General features: G+C 43.3%; 1 protein-coding gene and 1 non-coding gene across 5 annotated transcripts in view; both read right to left on the reverse strand.

Moving 5' to 3' along the window:
• LOC139994041 (uncharacterized) overlaps positions 1 to 12,129 on the reverse strand; it is a 303,249-nt gene that overhangs the window by 211,788 nt on the left and 79,332 nt on the right. The gene's annotated exons all lie outside the window — the stretch shown is intronic.
• On the reverse strand, positions 10,969 to 11,109 carry LOC139998302 (U4 spliceosomal RNA). The gene has a single exon (XR_011803246.1). It is a non-coding gene; the product is annotated as a U4 spliceosomal RNA (small nuclear RNA).

The raw sequence follows: 12,129 nt of genomic DNA on the forward strand, positions 1-12,129 counted from the left end.
GGAAATAGCGATGCCTATGGAAGGAAATCTTTCTGATAGAAATATGGCAACAGTTTTGGTTCTCTCGTTTGATTTCGCTAGAATATCGTGAAAATAGAAAAACATAGAAGGTAACATGCTTTAGGAAGAAATAAAAACACGTAGATTAATTACTCGTATAAGGTAGGTACATGTCACGCTTCACTGAACGATTCACACTTCGTCTTAGCAATGTTTCAGCGCGATACTAAAAAAATATCTAAGAAAATCTTCTCACTATATAGTTTCTCAATTATTCTTCTAACTTTCATCGTAAAATACTTTCGACAAAAACCATCATCGAATTTAACGCTCTCGTCCAATCAAACAACATCGTCTTATCCAGGCAAATCTCTCGACAGACAACAAATCGTTGAAAAGACAGCTGAAAAGAGATCGCGAGGAAACGAGGATCGACGCGTCGACGAGAAAGTGATCGGCCGCGTCCGTGTTTCCAGCAAACGATCGGTGTGTCGCGGGCGTGAAAACACGAACGTAGACAACCTGAGTCCGTCCGAAATTCTTCAACCGGCGAAACTGTTCTATACATGACGGGGGCGGAAACTTTCGAAAGCGCCATGGCTATCGCGACCTGGAACAACGTTAGCCCATTTCGTGAACCTTGTACGCGGACGATATACACGCCCAGGAACGATACGATAACGAGAGCGGAGTTAAGGGGCCTCAAATCCACGATCGCCGGAGCGTGAGATCGAACGTCGAGTCCCCACGATCGAGACGCGATTAAACAACCGATCGAGAGCGTTTTTCTCACGGCCCGGAGGTTTATTGGTCGCCAATGGCAAATCCGCTTTGCGATAAGCTCGCCCCAATTTCGAACTCTGCTTTTTCCTGGACGAACCTTTTCTTGTACGCGAAACGAGCCCCAAGAACGAGAACTTACGAATCGGTTTGCGTAGCTCATCGATGACCATCGACGATCGAAGGCAGTTAAATTCATTTTACGATATTTACGAGAAACGAGAAATCTTATCTTATTACCTGTTATCTGATTAACTTGGAAAATTATAGGAAACTATTAAAATCTTTAGAAATTATTACCTAATTTGTATATTCAAGAAGATGCAAAGATATCCTTGAAAAATACGAAACTGTTATAATCTAACAGTAACCTGTTACATGCATATTACATTTGCAAAGAAAACAAAGTAAAATGGTATTTACGTTTCCTGAAATTTTCGTAATTATACCAATTATACGTAGAAAAGAAACGATCGTGCAACTGCTTGACAACCAGTGCTTGTTCCATACAAACGAGAAAAGTAAACGGACACCTGTCAAGCCTGTGTCAACGCGCATTAACAAGCTAGATTTCCCACGTCAGGTAGAGCTGAACAGGGTAGAAAAATGTGTCGAATAAAAAATAAAAGCTCACGACCATTCATACACTGGCGACACATTTTTTCTTTTTCTTTTTTTTTTTTCGCGAAGCAAGAGTGTTCGCGGTCGAACTCGTGGCGACCATTCTCGTCGAGATAAACGCGCGATTATGCCAGACCGACCCGCCAAACTCGTTCTACCGCGATCCAGCCGGCCACCGTAAACGCCGTGAATGGAAATGAGATTCGGACGAGGATAGTTACTGTATAGTTGCCTTACCTTCCCCTCCTCGTTCCCGCCTCTTCCTTCATCCCGTTGCGTAATTATTTCGCTTCGCACCCGTTCCGATTCACAAAGTGCAAGGAAGGAGGAGAGATAGAAGCGAGGATAAGGGGTGAGGGTACGTGGATAACAGCGAGCGTGGCTTTTAATTAATGGCGCCTGGAAATAAACGTGTCGCAAGGCCGATTTACGGGCCGGCAGCCCGTTGTAACGCGCGCGATTTATGGTAGCGCAGCGCCCGTTTCCTCGTGATATTTAATACCGTTCGAGCAGAAGAGCTTTCATAGAACACCTCGCAACCGTGCTTTCCTACGAGCTTACCACGAGGAATATGTGTCGAAGAAGGAGTCTCGAGAACGCGGTTATATTTGATGAAAAGACGCATTTTATGAGCTTTGCGATATAGGTTACTTCGTGATTTAGAGTACCGGTGATAGTAAACTCGAGTTTTATAGCGCTTTTTCTCGTATTGCTACGTTGCTTCGGGGCTCTGCTTGCCAGAGCTTTACATAATTTTGTATCACTTTCTATCGAAGATTTTATTGAATTTTTTATGGGACGTATACGTTACTTTGAAATATTTGAACCTCGAAAGAAAAGCTTGACCACGTATCAATCTCGAATCGAAAACCATCTCAGAAAGCAATCGATCGCAAGAGTAGCGAAAGTAGAACGAACAATACGTCCCAACGTCGAAGAAACCTAGAAACGATATCCGTTAGACGACGCGAGATTACTCCTCGCTCTGACGAATTTCAACATGAAAGGTTTTATCGATCGTACGAACACCGTAGAAGCGCGAGCACGCGAGCTGTGTACGAAGAAACATAAACAATTCTCCGAAGGATTTCCAACGAGATTATAATACGCGTATATAAGAAGTTCGTTAATATGTAAACACTGATTACTCACCTTCTGTTTCTGTAGAATAATCCCAAACGACGTAAAAACCGGAATATCTCCACTCACAAAAATCCACTTAAATCCCTCTCGATCAGCAACGTCCTTTTTCACTAAGTCCGATCGGCACACTTGTCACGATTTATTTAAGTGTCTCCAGGAACCACAACGAAACGAACAAAGATAACACGTGAATTCGAACGATCGATTCATCAACGATCGATTAACGACCACCGGACATCCTATGAAAAATGGCAACGAAAAATGGCACGAAAACGTTGAATCGTCGATCAAAGAGAATCCGATGCATCCATAAAGTCGCTATAGACTTCTCTACGAGCCGCTATTGATCGGAGCACGATGTTCCAGCCAACACCGCGAGTCGCTCATCGCGATCCCGTCGTCTCACGAAATTGCAGAGCACGATCTCCGTTCCGGACTCAAATCCAACAGCGAGTCGAACCCCAGAGGACATCGTCCGTCGTTGTGTTCCGCTTCGAACGAAGGACTCCACGTATATACGCGAGAAAACGGAGCACAACCGTACCCGACGACCTTCTTCGAGAAACTGACCTACGGCGAATCGCTCGCCACTGGAAGCTTCATTCACCGGCGATCGGTTGAACGGACCACACGCTCGTACGAGAAAAAATATCGCGTCCAATGCCACCTTCGATCACTTCATTTTCGTCGACTGTCTTTCGATCGAGCGACGCCCTTCGTCCCTTCGTTACTCAGCTGCGTTCCGTCGTCTCCTGAAACAGTGACCATCGATCCTCTGCTCGATCGTACATGTTGATCCTTCCAACGGTTCATGGGCTCGAAACTGGTTCATCGGAAGAGCCACGAGCTAACGATTCACATTCGGTACGATCGATATTCGTTGATACAATTATCGATGTAACGTTTTATATATCGTTCTGGTATATCGTGATCGATCACGGTTGGTTGTTGGAACAAGCACCGGAGTATCGAAGATACGTGAACACGTGTCCGACTGAAGTGTGTGGCTGCGAGTGTCCTGCGAGAGGATGTCGCGACGCGCTGCGAGACGCTCGATCGAATCGTAACTGCGGCCACGACGGCAATGCCCCCGCGTCGAGCGCTTTAGCGCCGCTGACGCGCTCGAACCCTGAGCTCCCCTCCCCACCACCAGACACATCCCCACTCCGCCGACACTTTTCCGATCACGCTCGCCACTCTGCTCGCAGCCACTCGCTTCTACTCGCTTCTACTCGCTTCCCATCCGCGACACATTCACCCTGTACCACACGCACTCCCGCCTAACGTACGGTGTCGCGGTTTCACGGGTGGGATGGTAATTACAGAGACACGCTTTTTTTTTATTTCCTCCGCTCGTTTTTGATGCAAGAGAGGCTGGTTTTGATCAAAGTTGGGGGTTGATGATCATTTCAGATGTGGCGATGGTGTGACGAAGTCGCGGATGAAAAGAGCAGTTGAAAGAAATTTTGTTTCAGAAAGTAAAATTATGAGATCGGTTTTATAATTCTGATGTTATTTCACTGATACGAGAGAGTATTTTAATAGGGTAGACTTGTTTGATTCGAATATACGTTTGTTTAGAAATTGTAACTAGATTCCAGAAATATAATTAACGAGACTGACTCAAAGATATATCTAAGTTTTCTAAAACTAACTGTCAAAGCTGTGAAAGTTTACAAGAAACCAACGGTGTAATTAATGTTCATACGATGATGTTAACGACGATCAATATTTTTGAACTATTCAAGATAATCAGAACACTGTGTGTCTAATATAATAACCAAATAAAAAAGGATTTTATTCGATAGATGAAGTACATAATCCAATTATTATAGGATTAATCAATAATGTATGTGTAGAATTCTAAAGTTGCTCATTGATAAAAGACAATAGTTAAATCCACTAAATAAATTAAAAAAAGAACTTCGATATATCGAAACATAAAAAATCGCGTTAAATACACAATTTATATAAATCCAACCTGACTCACGAACTACGCTTGTTCTTCCGAACAAGGATTAATTAATTCCACATTCCAGAGCTTCCGACACTTTCACGGCACTCCCTTGATCAATTCTTTTGTTTTAGCAACGAGGAGGTGGCGTCGCGACCAAAATCCAGAAGACGAAGAATTTTTCATAAAATCGGTGGAACGGGATTTTCGTGTAACCAGAAACGGAGGCGTCGAAATGAAAAATTACCGTCTGTCCGACGACCAAGGGTAGTAACCTCCGTTCACCCTGCAGTCGGAAGTTCAGCCACTCGACCAGGACTATAACCCCGCCCTTACGCAACGCACCGAATGCCGACAAGCTTTCGAAATTCGCCGTACCACCATAGCTAGAATAACAGAGGCTGGAAGAAACGCCATTATTCGGCGGATTGCGTCCCTTCGCGACTACGGCGAAACAATGCTGTCAGCGTGCTGTCATCAACACACGTTGCAAGCTTGTACAGGTGAAATTGAATCGTACAGTTGTAAACAAAATGACGGAAGATCTGGAATTTACGAATTTGTAAGCTACAGGGGTCTTTGATTAATATAATTACGACGAATGCGAATAGGCTTAATATCCTGTTGGTCGCTAATTCTTCCATCCAAATTTTACGATTTTTGGAAATTTCAAGAAACTTATAGCGTCATAACATATTTCAACGATAATTTTCACTGATAAACACAACTTTTTCTTCTCCAACGCTATCGCTTAATTAGTGTTACAAAATAATTATAAAGGATATGGTACTAACGAAATAATAATAATTGAAAAATTTCGGAGTAGACGGAAATTACGTGAGTCCAATAACAGGATGGACGCGCGTGAAGGATGATGGTCTTCGGAGTCTGTAGACCGCGTATTTTCAGGGCCGAGGCACAGTTGCCGCAGCCGCGGTCTCGGTGCTACTTTGTGCTAGGTTGTACCTTGCCTGACCTAGCCGTTGCCGGGCACACAGCACGAACATGGAAAAATATGTAAATATCGGGACTCATCCATTATCCAACGCGGAGAGAGAAACGGAAGAAGAACGAGAAAGAGAGGGAGAGAGAGAGAGAGAGAAAGAGAGAGTAAAAGAGAAGGGAGGTCCGCTTGCTCGCGCACGTGACTGCTAGACGGGAGGGTACAACGACCCTTACCTTGCTGTTTTAGCAACGCGTATCGATTGAGGTGTAACTGTGATGTTTTTTAATTTAGTCAACTTCATCTCTTTCTTCTCTCGTATACATATAAACGAAAATTTATTTTTAGAATTAATTGGTTTGCTCGTAGTATGCCACTATAGTATGCCATCTAGGATAATTAAAACGAAGCGGAAGATTTGTTACAAAACTCTAATGCCTCGCGCTCTTTGGTAATAAGATTGATAATACTTAAATCCATTTAGAAAATAATAATCGGCTTAATCCCTCTGTTGCTGTTCTAAACTTTCACTGATCACCAAACAAAGTATAATTCGTCTATATTAAAATGCAGATTATGATAGTAACCCAGTTATCAACACTTTCAAATTGCTAAATTATCTGCATTTTCTCGCATGTCGCTCACGAAAGTTCTCTTAAGGTACTCGTTCGAGCTCATAGTAGATTCAGAGACGATCGTAAATTTATACGACTTTTCGTTGGCATATTGTTCGTTACGTAGTCTAAATCTCCTCCGGCTATTTTCAGGTGGAATTACTGGGGTGCAGGCAAAATGCTACAACAGTCGTAATGATGTCTGTTCGAGGAACTTAGCCCACCCGTTCTTTGGAATAATGCACGGATAAAGAACACGTGAAACGCATCAATACCGTAACGATCGTGCCCTTTCCCATTGCGCAATCGCGAAACCGCCAATCGGGAAAATATCGTAGACGCTATCCTATCATCGCCCGTTCGACATTTCACCGGGCACACGCTGTTCCATATGCATGAAGATCCTCGTTATACGCTGGCGTTACGAGTCGATGTATTCTCGCGAGAAACGGTAACGCAACAACGAGGGCAGTTTTCTAACTGCTCTTCAGCTCAAAAGTTTACCTACACCCCATTTAAAAGTACATACCGCATACATACCAAATACCTACGAATTTAAGACCACGAGTTAGGTACACATTCGTTTAACGAAAGCCAATCTGCCACGCCGATGAGAAACGTCTCTTCTTTAAAACCGGAACAAATACTCTCCAACATGGGACCTTTGCATAGCACTCATAGCAGAACATCCACTCGTTCCAAGGGAAATGAACAGCCCTCGAAGGGGCAGCGAAGTACGCCACGGATCGCGGAGGATTTAATTTATAATCGAGAGGAACGGTCGCGCGTGTACGATACGTAGCTCGCGTTCCGGATCGCTCGGGGCAAGAATCGCGATATTCCAATCGGCGTGACGACGTGATACGCAATTAATCCATCGGGTGCGTCAGAGTCTCGCGCCAGCCAGGAATAATGACGCGTATCGGGAGAGGGTCCTCGCGCGCTCCGTCAGGTAGTCGTTCGATTATCTCGCGCGTGTGACTCGCGCGGAGGCCGCGAGCGCGCTGTGGCTACGTCGTGACCGAGGATTATGATTAATGGCGTTGCTATCAGTGCGTGAACGGCGCAAAACGAAGACAAATAGCTATGCGGACCTCTTTAAACGCGTTCACCATGGATCCGCCGGTGTTCCATCGGAAACGGCTGTAAACAGACGCGAAATTATCGAGTTCCCGTAGCACAGGCTGGCCGTGCCTGGTCGCCAGTCCCTCCTGGCGATCCAATTAATGAGTACGCGCCGAAAGGTGCGCCTTCCAACGCCACCACCTTTCTCGTTCTCGTAGCTTGTTCGTTCGTCTTTCGTCGGCGGAAAATGTTGTTTTACATACGTACGAGTCCGTTCGCGTCGATTAGGTGTTTCGTCGATGACGCGTCGCGTGAGAAAGAGAGAGTTGGAAGGGAGAGCCGACGCCTTCTCGACGTATGGAAACCGTGTATCTGATAATTGAATCACCTTTGGGTCAAGTTCCGATTAGCGGCGTGAATTTCGCGCCAACCGAGATACGGTTTTTAATTAATGGAACTATGTGGGAGAAACGTTTTTGACCAGCGACTGTGTTTGATTACACGGAGATAGTGAGATGGAAAGTTAACTTTATCGTGTCTTATGGGTTCTGTTTGAATATATAAATCTTCAACGATATCGATCGAGTTAATTTGTTCGATGTAGCCTGGTCTACCTTTCAATTTCGATCTGTATAACCGAACGTGTTTTATCTGTTCGAATTAGTTGATTTCCAGTTAGAGGAACAGTGGTAAGAACGATAAAATCTTTAATTTGAGGAAAGTGTGATGTCATGCATTGATATAGAAGATTTATGTGCTTCCAAATATCGACAATACGTATTCGTACAGACTTGAAAATTCTTAACGAAATCCTTTAGGTAAATGAGAATTTTACGTTTCCCTAATTATTGACAATAATTATCAACGAGAGATCGACGAATCTCTCAAAAAAAGTATTCTAATAATAGAAGAAAAACAATAACTTGGAATACCAGGTAGGTATAATACAATCTTTCAGGACTAGTTCGTGAACAAATTTGTGAAAACGTGCTCCAAATTGAACATGCCATCGAATCTGGAGAACACGAAGAAGGAATATCATTTGTAGGGTAATCGAGGTTAAAGAGGGGAAAGAGAATATGCCAATCACAGCCGGGAATCGATATCGAATATCAGGAGAAATCGGTAGACTGCAAGACGCCCTCCAATACCCGTATCCGCTCGTACTTTTAACTGCATAATTTGAGGCGTAACTTCGCGCCGGACTCGGTTCCATTCCCGAGGAGGCTTATCTCTGGCTTCCACGTGGCGAAGCTTGCGCTCCGTTCTCGGCGTAATTAAAAGTCTGCCGTCGTCGATCAAACCCCCAGCCACCCCCGCGAGCTCCTCGTGTCGCAGAGAAGCCCGGGAAGGCGCCACGAAAGTTCCAACTTTCCAACTTTCCGCGCCTTGCACTGCACCAGCCTGTTACCACCGAAACCGACCGTGAACTCGCGCCTTCCCATTTCCATTTCCGACCCTGAGCCGCGTTTCGCGCTCTCGATGCCGCTGTTGCGATTACAAATGCTATTTTTATCTTTGTTTCTCTTGTGTGTTCATGTGTGAACGTAAATTAAGAAAAAAAAGAGGAAGTACATAACAGGCGATTTTTTGCTCAGAAAGATAAAAGCACGAAGAATCGTGAATTTCAAGATTAATTCCGAGAAATAGTATTTGCGATATCGTCGTTTTTCTCCACTTTTAACGTTACATGGTTGACCAATCTGCCCTCCGAGTGGCAGAAATCGAAAAGCTGATCGGTAACGGTGCCATAATGTACGGACGAAATCAAACAGTACAGCAATAATCGAGTAAAACAAACTTGGAGAATACAAGCATATGGATATGTATAATCTTCGAGCCTCGTAATATTAGAGAGAATGAAGGAAGGTAAATTGAAACGGTATATTAAAATTCTCACTTCGAACACGATACTCGTTACATCGAGGCGGGAATTAATCGTTGGCAACGAAAGACCGGGATTCGATGGTTCTTCCCACGGACGCCAAAGTTGGCGGATCACGCACGCCTCGCCAACTTCCGACAGATCTTCGGTGGAAGGCCCGAGCAACGCGCAATTATTCCTCGCATGCCCGGCTATTGCGTGAGAGTAACGAGGATCCGTATTGTCTGTACGCATCGAATTGGTTCGCGGCACGTTTAACGGAATGTATACATCATTATGGAAATACGCCGTTCGATACACGAAATCCCGTTTCCAAACATTCCCTGCCAGAAATCGCTCGTCTCTCTAGAGCAACTGCTTTCATCGATATCCATGTCACGTTGAGCATTGAACTCTCTAGTTAAGTTCAAATGATCGATGGAAAAAGTGAAAAACATTTGAGCGACTTAAGGAAAAGCAACAAGCCGATGGATATATCTAGAATCCATTATTACACCTTTCAGCTCTGAAAATATGTAGAAACTCGGGAAGCAATGTAGAGATAGCAATTTCTAGTAATAGTGCGCAAATTATATAAATTAATGGCAAATTAGCGAGTAAAAGTAGCAGTTAACTTCTTATGACATCTAGCTGTAAATTATCTGACAAAAAGTTTACCACCGCTCAATTAGGACTAAATACGTGATTCGTGGATGTAGCCATTGATTTGAATATCGGTGCTTGAATTAATGAAACTAATTTTCTTGATTTAACTTATGATTTACAAATTATTCAACGCGAAGATAAAAGACTTTTCTAGCTTCTATTATTCTAATAATTATGAACGTTAATATTATTGGCAAATCGATTTTCATAATTTCCATAACTGAATCAATCACATAATTAACGTTAAATTGGATTCTTTCGAAAATAAAAAAATATGTACAAACTTTACGGCACGTCGTATTTCACGCGAGATAAATGCCCCTCATAAACTCCAAATAATATCATATTACGCACAACATACTTCAACTACCGTTCAAACATTCACCGACATTGATCAATCTTGTAACACGAAGAGCGTCTTCGACCATCATTAAGTTCCATCGATTCGATTCGCGATTACGTAAGCACAAGGATACTTCTTGGGCCGTGACTCCGCACCAAGACCTGGGTAACATCCTCGACGGTAATTGCGCGTAACAACCAGCGGATACACGCCGATCCACGAAACAAGGTTGCCGGAAGTGGCGGCCGATCAATAGGTAAATAGGCTAATCGCCGTTTCGTTCGTCCTGAATGGAGTTTCGAGTGGCGCGAGCGGCTCTACGCGAGTCAACTATTCAACGTTTTATCGATTCGCCGGAAATCACACGCTCGATAGACCCTAAAACGTCGACCTCGACCTGGCTGCACGCAACAACACGTGCACGCATACCATCACGCGACCAAACAGTCGATGGACCCGACGTTCCATTCGTGCAATCGCGTCTTAATGGCCTCGCACACAATGCGAGAATCGGCCCCTGAATGGAGTGAAATCGATAAGAAATTTACCGCGCGGCAAACATGCAGAGAAATCGCCACTCGATGAGCCGGAATTGAACGTCACACCGATTGAGTTACAGCGAACACAGGAGTCGAGGAATGATCATCGAGAGGGTGGCGAACATGTGGTGTTTATACGTCAAGGTTGTTCTCATAGTAAGAATATATCGAGAGTACCGATGGAACAAAGCAGACTGTCAATTCCGTAGGTACCGGGCAGCAGTAACTGACTTGGTTAAAAACATTCGCATGAATACTCCACGCGAAAAAACATGAGACTATTTCTATACATTTTTAAATCTTTAACGTGACTAAACCGAAATACTTTTAGATGAAATAGTCAAAGATAAGATATATTAAAATATCTTTATTGAGTAAAATATAACAGAACATCTGAAATAGTAAAGAAGTACTTTTGTTTGGAAATATCTGAAAACCCCCGTAGGGGTTACCAAAAATTGCCGTAGCCGATGGTTTTTCACATCGTCTTGGCGGGGTATTGGTAAAAGTTTTCAACTAGCAATAATCGCACCTCGGTAGAACCTCATTGGTTACGATATCGCCACTGCGCAAAGCTAAAGATCCAACCTGTCATGATTCCAGATATAATATTCCGTGAACAGTTTTACACGCGAGAAACAGTACGAATCGAGTCGCCATCTAGTTCTCGAGGATCGAACTAACGTTCTTCTCTATACCCTGTACATAACCGTGTTTTCACCCCTGTTTAAAGTTACTTTACCCCTATTGAGGAAGTGAACAATCGATTCTAAAAATATTTTTGCAAATTTATTAATATATCTGAATGAACGAGAAATTTCTCGATGACGTTACATACTTTTTGTTAGCGATAAATCATACCTACGATTATTATATGTATATCTCATTGACCAAAGATAGAAATGTAAATGCTTTAAACGACCATGCTTGATAACCGTTGCATTTCGTATAAAAAGCCGAAAGATATTAATTCAAAAAGTTGCACGAGTTGAAATTATACGCTGAGCGGCTGTATTTAATCGTCACAGCTCGAGTAAAAAATTAATTTATAGACATTCGTAACACGAGCGAAGTGGAAAGTAAATGAGTGCTTCCCGCAGCCCTCCTGTAATTATTCTACCACGCATGGTAGTGAGATTTATTGTAGGTTTTTCTAAGCGTAATAGCGCACGCATTACCCTTTCATCAAGAAGTTATGCTGAAACGAGCCTGTAAACACAAATGGTACACGTATTCAATCACGTCGCAAGTTTCTCTCGAATTCATAGAAAGGAAGCGCTGGAACCCCGATTCCTTTCGATTTTATACGATTCCATACGCATGTTAACGTAGATCTATTCAAAAAGACAATTGCAAAATAGGTCATAGTCTAACGAATTCCTCCCACGATTATTAAGAACATAATCCTAGCGTACGTAAGTACTGGCATCAGAAATACCAGCACGACGTAATGATAATAATTATCAAGTTTTTTCACGATTGTCGTATTTTCTCGCGAAACGCGGGAAAACATGATTGCTCCAATCACGATCGTATCTCACCACGTGCAAAATTTCTACCGTGAAAATCATTCCGCGTGCACGCACGCGCCGGACGC

Source organism: Bombus fervidus, chromosome 2 (genome assembly GCF_041682495.2).
Source record: "Bombus fervidus isolate BK054 chromosome 2, iyBomFerv1, whole genome shotgun sequence".
Taxonomy (NCBI): domain Eukaryota; kingdom Metazoa; phylum Arthropoda; class Insecta; order Hymenoptera; family Apidae; genus Bombus; species Bombus fervidus.